We start from the raw sequence: 15,142 nt of genomic DNA, 5'->3' as shown, positions 1-15,142 counted from the left end.
TCCCTCTCCGGTTGAGTGACTCAGAGAATTACAAGAGAGCAGTGTGCTCAGTGCCCAGAACTCAGAAGGGGCTCCTCTGAGGCAGCTTCAGTCACTCGTGCCTCTGTTTGTGCCTTCATGTTCTCCTTGCTTCTTGTGTCAGACCCTGCAGTCAGGAAAGGAGGTGATAGACTCATTATGTTAATTAGGAGAGCGTTTGGCGGCTGAAAATCACAAAGGCTCAACCGCGTGAGGCTCCGGTCCCTTTTCTTTCTCACCTCGAGGGTCCATGTGACAAAGGCCAAAATGGCGGTGGCTCCAAATAGAAGGTTATTTCCCTCTGATACAGCAGTTTAAGCACATGCAGCAGTGTCAGGCACCCAGGCTCCTCCTCCGAAGCTGCTCTGCCACCTGGCGCTGTGTCCACATTCCAGCCAGTGGGAAGGAAAGAAAAGAAGTAGAAGGCCGCGCTTCCCTTTAAGAGAACCTGGTAGTTGCCTACATCGACACACCTGCGGGTGTGAAGTCATGTGCCATTGGCCAGAACTTTGTTACGTGGCCACATCTAGCTGCAAGGGAGGCTGGGGAAGGTAGTCTCTAGCTCAGTAGTCCTCAACCAGGGGAGATTTGGCCCCCATTCCCAGGGGACACTGACAATGTCTAGAGACATTTTTGGTTACAACTGGGAGGGTGGTGATGGATGGAGGCCAGGGATGCTGCTAAATGTCTTACAATGCACAGGACAGCCCTCCACAAGAAAGCATTATCCAGCCCCAAATGTTTAACAGAGCCTCAGTTGAGAAACCCTGCTCTAACTGGGCAGCCAGAACTTGGGGTTCTATTAAAAATGAAGACGGAGAGAAATGACACAGGGGACAACGAGCATTTTTTGCTACAGTCACATACACTGAGGGCTGCATGATTGAAGAGGATTAAATGATATCTTTTCCCAGGGGCATCTCTCTCCAGCAGGGATCAAAGCTTTAAGTCAATGGGCTGCGAGGACTATCAAGAATTAGCCCACAAGACAGGGAGGATTTGTGGCTGGGCAGTCTTGAAATCTCACCCCCTGGGTGGCCCACGCAGAGCCCTGCCACCAGGGAGGCCGGAACCCACAAGCCTCCCAGGGAGCTGGGCCCACAGGTGGGTTCGCAGCCTCACCCTGAAGCAATTCAACCTCCAGGCTTTCCTTGAGCTGAAGTGGGACCTTTGGAACCCATTTCTGATCGGTTCTGTTTTCCAAGGAGGTGAAAACTGGGCCGAGCAATAAAAGAGAGAGGGGGGGCCTTCATTACCAGGGAAGATACCCCAGTAAAATGTCCAGGATGTTCACCCGGCGCTAAACGACCTGTCTCAAACCCCGGCCTGAGAACTGCCGACAGCGAGAGTGAGGGTTTGGACATCCTGTCAGGAGCTATCCCACTGCTGCCCTGTGTGGCTGCACCTCGTCCATATCAATAGTTCACGGAGCACCTACATTCCAGACCTCCCCAACACTTCACAGGTAGACCTCCTCCCATCTCTCCATCACACCCCAAAAAGGCTGCTCTTATCCCCATTGCACAAGGGGTCCAAGAGGGGAGCTTGCCCGAGGCCACACAACTGGTAAGACACAGAGAGACCTGTTTTGACCCTGGGAATGTCTGGCTCCAAAGTTTATGCTCTTGCCCCAGTCACCTCTCCACCTGCCGGGAAGGCACAAAGGGGACCTGGCCTGTTGGTGAATGTCTGTACCTCCAAGGAAGGAGTTTCCCTCCGGCTGAGTCACTTGTCCCATTGTGGCACCCGTAAACAAACCTCAGTCCTCGGATAAACACCACAAAGGATGGTGTCATCCATTCTCTAATTTCCAGCTGGGAACACAGGAGCACAGAGTGGTCGGATGACTTGTACAAGGCCACACAGCAGGCCAGAAAGTCTCAAAAGCTTTGTCTCACTCTGCTCTCACAAATCAGCAAACAGCCATGGCGCGGCAGCCCCAGCCACCCTCAGGCTGTGCCAGGAAAGCCGAGCTGTTAATCAGGGGGAGAGGTCCGGAGAGAAGCCTAGGGAAGCCGGCAGGTTTCATCCCGCGGGGCGCCTGGGGCTGCGCGAGGAAGCGGGCAGGGGAAGGGTTGTTTTGCCCATACAAAGAAAACAGCAATGACTCAAAGACACACGTGCTCCCAAGCCATTGAGCAGAAAGGCCCCAATTTTAGATAGATGCTCTTTTGAGCCTTCACCACACCCAGCGCCACAGGCCTGCGTTTGTCAACAGGAAGCCCATCCCAGTGATGCGTGTTCTGCTCCCTCCCTGGGCTGCCAGGGGTAGACTGCTGGGGGTCGGTGGAGTCAGAAGCAAGGGGCCAGGTAGGCCACCGGCTGAAGGAGCCAAGCCCAGGGAATGACCTTCAGGCTCTAAGGAAGGCAGTTGTGTGCAGCAGCCAGGACCTCAGATTTTCCCAGGCCAGGTCGACCACGAAGGGGCCTGAAATAGCTCTGAGGCTCTGTGCCCACGGGGCAGGGAGGGCAGCGGCGAGGGCGCGGGCGGTGCGAATGAGCACAGCGCCGCTTTGTTGGGGAGGCCCCGGAGCTCTGCCCTCACAGGCCGGTCCACCTGCCAGCGACAGCTGGGAAGAGATGTGGGCCATGGCGGGGCTCAGCGGAAGGACAAAGCCACTTGTTAGGCGATGAAAACTGATTCCGTGAGCCTGAAACTCACTGTAAGGAAAACAATCAGACAATCCAAATGGAGAGGCATTCTGCAAAATAACAGCCTGGACCCCAGAATGTGCACACTGCCACGCAGTATTATTCACAAAGCCCCAAAGCAGAAAGAACCCAATGTCCATGACCTGATGAATGGGTCAACAAAATGTGGCATATCCATACAATGGAATATTATTTAGCCATAAAAAGAAATGAGGTTTTAATACATGCTGCATGCAACAGGGATGATTCATGAAAACATTATGCTAAGTGAAAGAAGCCAGGCACAAAGGGCCACAGATTGTGTGATTCCATTTGTATGAAGTGCCCAGAATAGGCAAAGCCATAAAAGGCTAATTCCGATGTAACCCTGATGTGTGTGGGGGCTAGCAATCTGAATCGTGCCATAACCTAATGTACATCCTTGATAACTTATAATTAAGTCACTGCCCCTTTCTCCACAATCTGGTCTTGCAAGACCTGTTACCTAAACACTCACATTTTACAGAGACCATAAACCACGAACAATACAACCCCCAGAGGGGTTATCAGCGCTGGTGCAGGCCAGGCCCTTAGGTATGATCTCAAGACCCCCCATCTCAACCCACGGGGCTTTTTGCAAAAAGGTCCGGAAGTCCTCATCCATATTTGGGGGACAAAGAAACCAAAAGGGGTTAAAAGAAGGGCTTCCACCATATTGGTTTGCTCAGACTTAGGAGGCAACTCCTCTGAGACCGCCAGCGTAATAAAGCTGTGTAACGCCATTTCTCTAAGCGTCGCTTGGGTTTCTTCGGTCTTCTACAACAGAGACAGAAGGTAATTTAGTGGTTGCTATGGGCTGAGGAGCGGGAAATGGGGAGCGACTGCTAATGAGCACAGGGTTTCTGTTTGGGTTGATGAAGATTTTTCTGGAATTAGAAAGTAGTGGCAGTTGCACAATTTGGTGATTATATGAAAGCACCACTGGCATTTACACTTTAAAAGGGTGAATTTCATGGTATGTAAATTATAGTTCAATAAAAATGTTTTAAAAACATTATAACTAATACAATGTGTGGTCCTTGATTGGACTCCATATTGAAAGCAACGGTTACAAAGGACTGTTCGAGACAGGGACATTTGGAAATAAACGCTGTCTTAGAGATAGTATTGTGTCAATGTCAAATCCCCCGAGTTGATGAGGGCACGGAGGTCATACCAGGAACTGTCCCAGCTCTTGGCAGAGACGCTCTGAAATATTTCAGGGGAAGTGTCCCGACACCTGCCATGACCTCTCTAATGGTTCCACATTTATAAAAACGACGAGGTTAAATCACTTGCCCCAGGTCACGTGACCAAGAAGAGGCAAGTTAAGAAATTAGAAATGGTCTAGGGTGGGCTCTAGACACAGGTCTGCGCAGTGGGGGAGGGGGCGGGGAGGGGGCTTTGGCGCTTTTGCTGGCAGCGGTGGATTTGAAGGGTGTTAAAGGGCCAGACCTGGGAAGAAGAGCCTGTACTGTGCAGAGCCAAGAGGACTGGATCCGTTTGTCCTTGATTTTTCTCTGTTTAAAGATTGAAATCTTGGAGCCATGGGAATGAAGCTTTGGCATCCATGATGTTTATTTTGTTTTGTTAATATATTTTTATTGATTTCAGAGAGTGGAAGGGAAAGGGAGAGACAGATGGAAACATAAATGATGAGAGAGAATCTTGGGAATTGAACTGTGGCTCAACCACTGAGCCACACCTGCCAAGTCACAATGTTTTTTGACATCGCCATTAATAATGAACCGGCTGGAGGAGAAACCAAGAAAGCAGCATAGGTAAACACCTAAACTGCTGCCTCGCACAACAATTTCAAAACTACAACTAAAAGACAAAATGGACATCATCCAGAACCACAGGAAGGCTGGCTGAGTGGAAATTCTACAACTAGAAGGAAAGAGAAAAGCACACTGAGACTCAGAGGAGCTGCAGGAGGCAGAGGTATGGAGGCGCGTGCTCGCAGAGAGGGCTGGCAACTGGCTTTCTCAAGCGGGAGGGAGACAAAAGCTCCCGACTGCTATGAACTCCAGTTCTGGATGAGACTCTGGGGACCCAGACTCATACGGGGAGAAACTGGACTGTCTGGCAGTGGGCGAAACTCGAGGGCAGCTTTCTCTCAGAGGTGCTTGCAGGGATTACCACAGGACACTGAGACCCGGGGGCCTCTCAGGGAAGAGCTGATGGGAAGCCATCGCTGTTTGCTCCACCCTGAGATCCCACCCCATGAAGCCATTGCTGGTTGCTCCGCACTGAGACTCCGCCCCATCCAAGCTGAACACAGAGGCTTTTGCATATGAATGGCCTGGTCCTTTGAATTCTAAACTTACCTAACAAACTGCAGCTGAGTCAGTGAAACCCAGAACATCCAAAAGAAGGCCCAAGGCCCCGCTGCAGCTTGCATTGCTTCACAGCTGGGCCTCATCTGGGCACCTCCAAAACCCAAACAAAGAAGAGGAATCTGCAGATCTCTCCATAGCTCCTGCTGGGTGGCCTCAAGCAGAGGATAAATTAGCACCTCCTTGGAGATCCAAGAGCCAGTGTACCCAGGGGTCAGAGTGGGACCATCCAGATTACAACTCCTCAGATCCATAAGGGACACACTCAGGGGGCAGACTCAGTGAGCACCAAAGCCCCACTGAAGCAAGTCTTGTCTCATAAGGGTGTCTCCAGCACAGAAGTTCTCCCATCGTAGACACAGCTGATCCTCACAGCCAATTGGCCTGGAGGTCAATTCCTCCCAGTGATACCAACAACAATCAAGGCTTAACTACAACAAGACTGTGCACGCAGCCCACAAAGGGGAGCACCAAGAGTGTCCACCTCAGGTAACTGGAGAGGCTGAGCCACTGGGCCATATAGGACACCTAGCACACAAAGCCACTCTATCAACTCAGGGAAGCAGCCAAAATGAGGAGACAAAGAAACAGGTCACAAATGAAAGAAATGGAGGAAAGAAAATGACTGGATATAGAGTTCAAAAACACGGTTATAAGGTTTTTCAAGAATTTCCCAGAAAAGGCTGATAAATTTAGCGAGACCCTCGAGGATATGAAAAAGGACCAACTAGAAATTAAGCATACACTGACTGAAATAAAAAATATTATATAGAGACCCAACAGCAGACTAGAGGAACGCAAGAATCAAGTCAAAGATTTGAAATACAAAGAATTAAAAAACACCCAACTGGAAAAGCAAAAAGAAAAAAGAATCCAAAAATATGAAGATAGTATAAGGACCCTCTGGGACAACTTCAAACGTACCAGCATCCGAATTATGGGGGTTCCAGAAGAAGAGAGAGAGCAAGATACTGAAAACCTATTTGAAGAAATAATGACAGGAAACTTCCCCCACCTGGTGAAAGAAATAGACTTACGAGTCCAGGAAGCTCAGAGAACCCCAAACAAAGGGAATCCAAAGAGGACCACACCAAGACACATCATAATTAAAATGCCAAGAGCAAAAGACAAAGAGAGAATCTTAAAAGCAGCAAGAGAAAAACAGTTAGTTACCTACAAGGGAGCACCCATACAATGGTCAGCTGATTTCTCAACAGAAACTATGCAGGCTAGACGGGAGTGGCAAGAAATATTCAAAGTGATGAATAGCAAGAACCTACAATCAAGATTATTCTACCCAGCAAAGCTATCATTCAGAATAGAAGGGCAGATAAAGAGCTTCACAGATAAGAAAAAGCTAAAGGAGTTCATCACCGTCAAACCAGTATTATATGAAATGCTGAAAGATATTCTTTAAGAAGAGGAAGAAGAAGAAAAAGGTAAAGAGAAAAATTATAAACAACAAATACATATCTATCAACAGTGAATCTAAAAATCAAGTGAATAAAAAATCTGATGAACATAATAAACTGGTGAATATAATAGAATCAGGGACATAGAAAGGGAGTGGACTGACAATTCTCAGGGGGAAAGGGTTGTGGGGGGTGTGGGAAGAGACTGGACAAAAATCATACACCTATGGATGAGGACAGTGGGGGGGGTAAGGGCAGAGGGTGGCCCAGGTCCGGGTGAGGCCGCACGCCCCTGGGTCCGGGTGAAGCTGGATCCCTTGTCCGGGTGAGGCCATGTGCCCCTGGATCCGGGTGAGGCTGGGTCCTGGGTCCGGGTGAAGCTGGATCCCGTGTCCGGGTGAGGACGTGCGCCCCTGGATCCGGGTGAGGCTGGGTCCCGGGTCCGGGTGAGGCCGTGCGCCCCTGGGTCCAGGAGAGGCCACGTGCCCCTGGGTCCGGATGAGGCTGGATCCCGGGACCGGGTGAGGCCGCGCACACCTGGGTCTGGGTGAGGCTGGATCCCGGGACCGGGTGAGGCTGCGCACACCTGGGTCCGGGTGAGGCCATGCGCCCCTGGATCCGGGTGAGGCTGGGTCCCAGGTCCGGGTGAGTCAGCGCGCCCCTGAGTCCGGGTGAAGCCACGCCCCTGGGTCCAGGTGAGACCAAACCAGAGGGAGTTGGACCTGCATTACCACCATTTGTCCACCATCCAGAGCTGAGGGGTCAGTGCCGACATGTACTCATAAGGAACTGGTGGACATTGATATTGGGTCTCAAAAGAACTGTTGGTCCAGAAAGAAACTCACTACAGACTGATTCATTTGCCTGTCAGCATAATTATTATTGCTCGTCTCACTTTCGGTTCTTATAAGTATATTTCTAGTAACACATGATCTCACTCATCTAGGGGAAATGATGAACAACATAGACTGATGAACAAGAACAGACCCAGAAACAAGGAGGCATCGATCGGACTGTCGGGCCTCAGAGGGAGGGTAGGGGAAGGTGGGGGTAGGGGGGAGAGATCAACCAAAGGACTTGTGTGCATGCATACAAGCCTAACCAATGGTTAAGGACAACAGGGGGGTGGGGGCATCCGTGGGGAGGGGTGGGGGATGGGAATGGGGGGATGAGGACAAATATGTGACACCTTAATCAATAAAGAAATTAAAAAAAAAAAAAAAGGGCAGAGGGTTGGGTGGGAACCGGGTAGAGGGGAGTTATGGGGGGGGGGGGGAAAGAGGAACAATTGTAATAATCTGAACAATAAAGATTTATTAAAAAAGAAAAACTAACAAAAATAAATAAATAAATAAATAAAAATAATGAACCAGCTGGAAGAGTTATTTTCTGATGTGTGCCCCCAAACACACGAGATCTCCTGTTGTCAGTACAGGTGAAAGGGGACAGGAAACCAACTCAGAAGCCACTGTCCTCTGGGTTGTCCCTTTCCCAGAGTTGTCCGAGTTTATGGTTCAGAGTGACGACTTCAGCGAAGGAAGTGGGTGAGGAGGGGAATCTATTTATGGAGGATTTAAAAAAATTTTTTTTTGAAGCTGAGAGTTTTGTTGTTAAATACAACAAAGAATTTCTCTGGTCAACAGCCAACAGAGGAAAGGGTACAAATGGGTTACAGTTCTTCATAACAAGGAAACCAACTCCTCATGGTGTTGTCTCTGGGCACATGGTTTCCGGTGAAGACATTGGGAGGGAAACAGCAAACCAGAAAACAATGCAACCAGCAAACCAGGTGCTGAGGCATGGACACTGCTGTGTAGAGCGGTTCCCGAATCCAAAGCTAAGAAAGGAGAAGAGAAAAGGCATAAATCCTCCTCCCCCTCATCAGGGACTCAGATAGCTCGTGGTTCACGGTCTTCTTCCAATTCTTCTGATTCTGAAGGTGCTTTTGAAGAGAAATGAAAGACAGAAAGAAAGAAAGGAAGGAAGGAAAGAAGGAAGAAAGGAAGGAAGGAAGGAAGGAAGGAAGGAAGGAAGGAAGGAAGGAAGGAAGGAAGGAAGGAAGGGAGGGAGGGAGGGAGGGAGGGAGGGAGGGAGGGAAAAGAAAAGAAAAGAAAAGAAAAGAAAAGAAAAGAAAAGAAAAGAAAAGAAAAGAAAAGAAAAGAAAAGAAAAAAGAAAGAAGGAAAGGAAGGAAGGAAGGAAGGAAGGAAGGAAGGAAGGAAGGAAGGAAGGAAGGAAGGAAGGAAGGAAGAAAAGAAAGAGAAAGAAAGAGAAAGAAAGAGCCCTAGCCAGCTTGGCTCAGTGGATAGAGTGTCGGACTTCGGAACCAAGGGTCCTGGGTTTGATTCCGGTCAAGGGCACATGCCAGGGTTTGGGGCTCGATCCCTGGTAGGGGGTGTGCAGGAGGCAGCCGATCAATGATTCTCTCTCATCATTGATTTTAGTGGTATTTCTCTCTTTTCCGCGCCATCACGGAAAAGGTTCTGGTCCGGTTGCTGAGTGGAGGAGCTGGGGACTAAGAAATTAAAGAAAGAAAGAGACCAAGACGCAGAAATAGATTCACGAAGCTGGGAGCTGGGTGGGCTGCCATCCTCTCTGATGGAGAGGTAGCAGGACGCCGCCGACCAACAAGCAGCGCGTTTATTTTAAAGGCCTAGATTTACATATCTAGTCCCGCCCTGCCTACACCTGGGCTGCTATGATTGGGGAAGCATGTTCCCAGGGTGTGACTCGGCCTATGCCCTGAGTTCAGCTGATGATAATTAAGGAAATGCCCAGGTGCCTCCCAGGCGGTCCTCTACAATTGATGTTTCTATCTCTCTCTCCCTCTCTAAAATCAATAAAAATATTTTTTAAAAATAAAAATAAAAAATAATGTCTTGAATTTTTAAAAAAGAAAGGCACACAAGAATTCCTGAAAACACAAGAAAGAAAAGAAGAAGCGAAAGGAAAGCGAGAGCAGTGCATCTAGTGAGTGAAGCTGAGAATCTTTTTTGTTTGTTTTTTTGTTGTTGCTCATCCTCACCTGAGGATATTTTCCCACTGATTTTTAGAAAGAAAGTGGAAGGGAGGGAGGAGAGACAGAGAGAGAAACATCGCTGTGAGAGAAACATATCTGTTGGTTGCTTCCCACATGCACCCCAACCAGGGCCAGGGATCGAGCCTGTAACTGAGGTGTGTGCTCTTGATCAGACTCCAACCCGGGGCCCCTCAGTCTTCGGCCCGACGCTCTATCCACTGAGCCAAACTGGCTAGGACAAGGCTGAGGATCTTGCTGCACAACCCCAGTCTTCTGTCCGTCCAGAAGAGACCCCCAGACCCGAAAACAGATTTCTAATGAGAAAACGCCCTCCTGAAGCTGGCGAAAGGAAAGGAAAAGCAGAGACAGAGTGTAAGCCACCCAACTCCCAGCCTGCTTCACGCCAGAGGCGACTTTCACCACTGGGTCTGGCAGGAAAATTCAAGGAGAGGACCAAGGCGGTACCCAGCTCCATCCAGCTCCCGCTCAAGGGATTTTTTTTCAGACGTAGCGAGACTCCTCCACATGGGAGCCCAGATGTGCAAAGAGCTCAAAGCATGAGAGTATCACGTGGTGAAAGATGGATAAAGGGGATAAGAGTGAGTTAAATGAAATAAAAGAAAATCAAAGAAGCCCAGTGAGAGTAAAAGAGAAAAATAACTGATCACAGGCATGTGTCTGAGAGTCCAAACAGGAAAAGGAAAAAGGAAAATAAAGGAATTTAAATCTAACAGCAAAGAGAGAGACATCAGAAGAAACTCAGGAGGAAAAACCGGGTAAGTGTAATGAAAACGAGGTGAAGAAAAGGGGCAAATCTAAAAGTAGGAGTAAAAGCAAAGAGAAGTCAAAGCGTAAGGAAAGAGATACAAAGCATGATGGGCATGAAGAAGAGAGGACGAGGTCAGGGGTCAGGGAGAGGTCCTGCGAATGTGAAGGGGAAGGGAGTGATGATTCTCCAGGGAACGGTCAGGAAAGGGGTGGAAGGGGGGTCTGGACCAGCAAGTCACACCCGCGTCTAGACCGTTAGAAGAAGAGCGATGAGCATGAGCGTAATAACGGTGAGAAAAAGGACAGCCCCGTGGTCTCGGAGCAGAGAACGTGCTGCAACTACAGGCAAACACAGTTACAACAGGAGAACAAGGAAGGAAGCAGAAGTAGGGACAGGAGCAGACGTGTGACCGTGATGGCAGCAGACGCCCGGAGTGCCGTAGACACAGAGCGGGAGCGCAGGACAAGGGGAGGTCACGGAGCCCGGAGAGGAGAGCGGTACCAGCAAGGTCGGGAAGGAAAGAGACGACGAGAAGGAGAGGAGACTCACGGAGCTCAGCGAGAGAAGGAAGTCAAAGCAGAAGCAAAGAGAAATATAGACACCAAGAAAGAGTTCACACAGGAGAGTCTGAGGGTGAGAAGAGGGTGTGCTCTAAAAACCCTGGTCAGAACGGTGCGAGCATGTCCTAGGCGAGCTCAGCGAGGACAGGCACCGCCCGTGGAGCGGAAGGGCAAAAGCTCGCTCCATCTGGATTTTCAGTACGAAACCGTGAGAGCGGGCCTCGCCATCCTCCTGACCTTTTGGGTTTTAAGCAGGAGGTGTCAGAAAAGTGACCACAGGGATAACTGGCTTGTGGCGGCCAAGCGTTCACAGCGACGTTAAAAAAAAAATAGTTCAAATAATAACAGGAATAAAAAGGCTGATGATCAAAGTCCATTCTCAAAAAGAAACAAAGTAGTCAGGACAATGAATAAAGTTCCCCACATTGAAAAACAAGGAGGATGAGGAGACCAGATCCTCAGCTGAAAAAGAAAACTAAAAATCCCAAGGCCGGGAAAAGGCCGGCTACGGGATGAAGATAAGAAATGCGATCATGCCGAAACCGGTTTGGCTCAGTGGATAGAGTGTCAGCCTGTGGACTGAAGGGTCCCAGGTTCGATTCTGGTCAAGGGCACGTACCTTGGTTGCGGCCACATCCCCAGTGGGAGGTGTGCAGGAGGCAGCTGATCGATGTTTCTCTCTCATTGATGTTTCTCTCTACCCCTCTCCCTTCCTCTCTGTAAAAAATCAATAAAATATATAATTTTTTAAAAAAAGAAAGAAATGTGATCAGGAATCCAGCCCCGGAACAGAGGAGGCAAAAGTGGACGAGTGCGCATATAAGCGTCTTATCCCCATCTGTCTCCAGTTCTAAGTTTCAGAGACTTGTTGATGAATCTCCTTTATGTTGTTTTCCTCTTTTCATTGTTTTTGGGTTGTTTCATGCTTGTCCTATTTTTTTCTTTTAATGTGGACTTCATTGAGTTGATCTTTTGATAATCTGCAATCTGAATAATTTGTACTATTAAAGTTTTCGTAAACTTGAAAGGAGAAAAACAAATACAAACAAACAAAAAAAGAACATGGGCTCTAGAGCCAGACTGCCTAGGCAAACGTGCAGCTCTGGCCCCTACCTGCTGTGTGACCTGGGGCAAGTTACTTAACCTTTCTGTGCCCATTCTTCTCATTTTATTTTTATTTTTTTATATATTGTATTGATTTTTTACAGAAAGGAAGGGAGAGGGAGAGTTAGAAACACTGATGAGAGAGAAACATCAATCAGCTGCCTCCTGCACACCCCCTACTGAGGAAGTGCCCGCAACCTGGAATCGAACCTGGGACCCTTCAGTCCGCAGGCCGATGCTCTATCCACTGAGCCAAACCGGTTAGGGCCCATTCTTCTCATTTTAAAGTGGAGTGAATCTCAGAATCTCCCTGAGCCTCAGTCCCACACAGAGGGCTGCGGAGAGTCAAGCGGCAGGATGCCGTGGAAGGGCTTCCTAAACCATGAAGCACCATTCCCACGGAAGGGATGCGCTGCGCTCTGTCATCAGTGCTGAGAGTGGCCGGCGGCTTGCTGCGGGGAAGGCAGAGGAGCCTGGAGGAAGGTGGCTGGACAAGTGGAAGGAGGACGGAGATGCCGCTGCCGCTGGCTTGTGCAGGAGAAACTGTGAGCAGGAGCCGCTCCCAGGGCCACATGCCCCAGGTCACGTAAAACCCAGGGTCTGGCAAAGGTCCTGCTTCAGCCCTCAGGGCCCAGACAGGCAGGCAAACAAACCTGACACCTGGGGGAGGCCCAAACCCCCGGGGAGAGGGGAGGCCTCCGGGAGCAGAAACCGAGTTCTGGGGCCCCACAGGCCAAAATAACTTGCCGATTGAGTCAATAGGCCAACACATTGGTCAAGCCGGTGGGGGAGAAACCAAAACCAGCCGGATCTATTATTTAGCAGTTTGTCACCAAGCAAATATATAAACTATCCCCTCCCCCACCCCCAGTGCAGGGCTGTTTGGTGTTAGGAGTCACCTTGGGTCACCCAGGGCCAAGGCCAGTGTTTTAGATCAGCTCTCCCCAGTGTCCAAGGAGCGGGGAGGAGAGCCTCTTCTCTAGGCCCCGTCCTTGCAAGCAGCTCCCCAAGGGGGAGTGGGATCTCAGGGGTGCACTTGAGGAAGGTTTCTGACACAGTCCACCCACAGGGCTTGCTGATTGCCTACTGCGCACCTGCAACCCCAGAGGCCGGAGCATGGGGGTCAGGGCCTTTTCTTACTGGGGTGTACCCCCTGCCCCACCAGGTCCCGGACAGGGTGCGCTGTGGAAAGTTGACTATTCAGGTTCAAAAACTAATTGCTTGCAGCTCCCGGGGGCGTGGGGAGTGGGGCAGCACGGATCACAGCAGCGCAGAGAGCTATAAACCCAGCGCCCTGCCCTCTGGCTTGGCACAGAGTAGGTGTGTGAGTCAGGCTTCGGTAGCTTTTCTTTCTAGTTCACCATCCCCTTCACTCAAGACTCAAACCAGAACCTTAGAGCAGTCTTGTTAAAGGAAACATGTACAGTATACAGAAAAGAACGCATGGTAAGTGTAAAACAGCATGTAGAATTTCCCCCAAGTGTTACCCAGGTAACAGCATCTAAATCAAGAAGTAGAACTTTGGCGGCCGGAAAGCCCCCCTCGGGGCCCCTGACAGAAATTACTCCCCAAGGGTAGCCCTCCTGACCTCCAGCACGGTAGCTTCACTTGCCTGTTTTGGAGCTTTGCACAAATGGGATCAGACAGGTCCTTCTCTTTCGTGTCCGGCTGATTTCACTCAACGTTGTGTCTGTGAGATTCACTCAGACTGTAGAGTGTGGTTGGCGTTTATTCGCACACCGCAGAGCATTCCGTTGTGTGAATAACCGCACTTCGCTCTACTCAGGTGGACACTTGGATGGGGGCTGTCTCGGTAGGGAGCTGTCACAACAGTGCTGCTAAAAACAGAGCTTTCCTCTCACAACCAGGCCCCACAGCCCGTGTGTGTGTGGGGGGGGGGGGGGCGGGAGAGGGGGGAAAGGGAGATGAATGTATAATATAAAATTTGCCATTTTAACCAGTTTGAAGAGTATAAACTTAGTGGCATTAGTCACACTGTTGTACAACCATCACCACTATTTCCAAAATGTTTTCATCATCCCCAAAAATGTTGCCTGTTAAGCAGTAACTCTCCGTTTCCCCTCCCCCAGCCTGGGAACCTCTATTCTGCGTTCTGTGTCTATGAATGTGCCTGTTCTGGGTGCCTCGCATAATGGGGATCACACAATATCTGTCCTTTGTGTCCGGCTTCTGTAACTCGGCCTCATGTCTCCAAGGCTCACCCAGGATCAGAACCGCATTCTTCTGATGGCCGAATAGTATTCCACTGCGGGGTGGACCTCATTTTGTTGATCCGCTCATCTGTCGATGGACACCTGGCTGCTTGTGCGTTTGGGCTGTTGTGACCAATGCTGCTATGAGCATTGGTGTGCACAGATTTTTTACTGGGGATCTGCTGTGTGTGCAGGACTGAGGCAGGGACTCACCATCCGTTAGAATAAAGTGAAGGTATTATCCCCAGGCTACAGATGTGGAAACTGAGGTTCAGAAAATCAAGGAACTTTCCCAGGATCAAGGAGCTGATCTAAGTGGCTGAGGCCATGGCTCTAATCCAGACCTTTGACCCCAAGTCCAGTGTTCTTTGCCTCCCTCCCACCCTCACCCCTGCATCTCTCTGGCCACGGAGGGAGTTAGAAGGGTTTGGTTTGCAGCCTGGTTCTTGCTTCAGTTCAGGGAGGAAATCTTTCCCTTGGAGCCACTAAACCCGGACCGGTACTTTCTGGAAGCGTTTTCCTCTCCTTGGCAAACAGCCCGGGGCAAGGGAACAAGAGAAGCTTCTTGGCCCCTTCGACTCAACCCTTAAACTTCTGCTCTAGGTTTCGTTTAAGCTACACGTCTTGTCACACCTCTGCCTTCCTGCCACCAGCTCCTCAGTGGCCCTGGGCTCAGGCTACATCTAAGACGTAATTAGATTTTTATTCAAGGGACCAGGCGAGGACCGCCTGACTCAACGTGACCTTGTTCTGGGCCCTGCCAGGTGAATTTTCGTGGAAGACGCCAACTGTGTGTTGGGCTGCATGTAGTTTGTTCTGGGAAGTGATCAAATGTGCCCCATGAGTCCCTGTCCTCGGGGCAGCCCTGTCTGACTGCGGGATTGTGTTTAGGGGCGGGGGCGCGAAACACAGGCCAGCAAGAAACCAGGATCAAGCCCATCAGGTGGGATTCTGGTGGGACGGAATGCGGCCCAGGGCTCCGGAGGGAGGTGGGGGACACCAGAGGGGACATCCTGGTCAGGGCCTGTTGAAGGCCTTGT

At 50.0% G+C, this 15,142-nt stretch overlaps 1 pseudogene across 1 annotated transcript; it reads left to right on the top strand.

Annotated features, from left to right (window-relative positions):
* The first annotated feature begins 285 nt into the window (after nt 1-285).
* Nucleotides 286-14,789, top strand: LOC307105763 (peptidyl-prolyl cis-trans isomerase G-like; annotated as a pseudogene). The gene is made up of 4 exons: nt 286-308; nt 7,935-8,406; nt 9,693-10,356; nt 14,756-14,789. The product of its transcript is annotated as a peptidyl-prolyl cis-trans isomerase G-like (transcript).
* The last annotated feature ends 353 nt before the right edge of the window (nt 14,790-15,142 follow it).

The sequence above is a fragment of the Cnephaeus nilssonii genome, assembly GCF_951640355.1.
Source record: "Cnephaeus nilssonii genome assembly, chromosome: 9".
Lineage (NCBI taxonomy): Eukaryota > Metazoa > Chordata > Mammalia > Chiroptera > Vespertilionidae > Cnephaeus > Cnephaeus nilssonii.
This window is presented reverse-complemented; position numbering and strand designations above follow the sequence as displayed.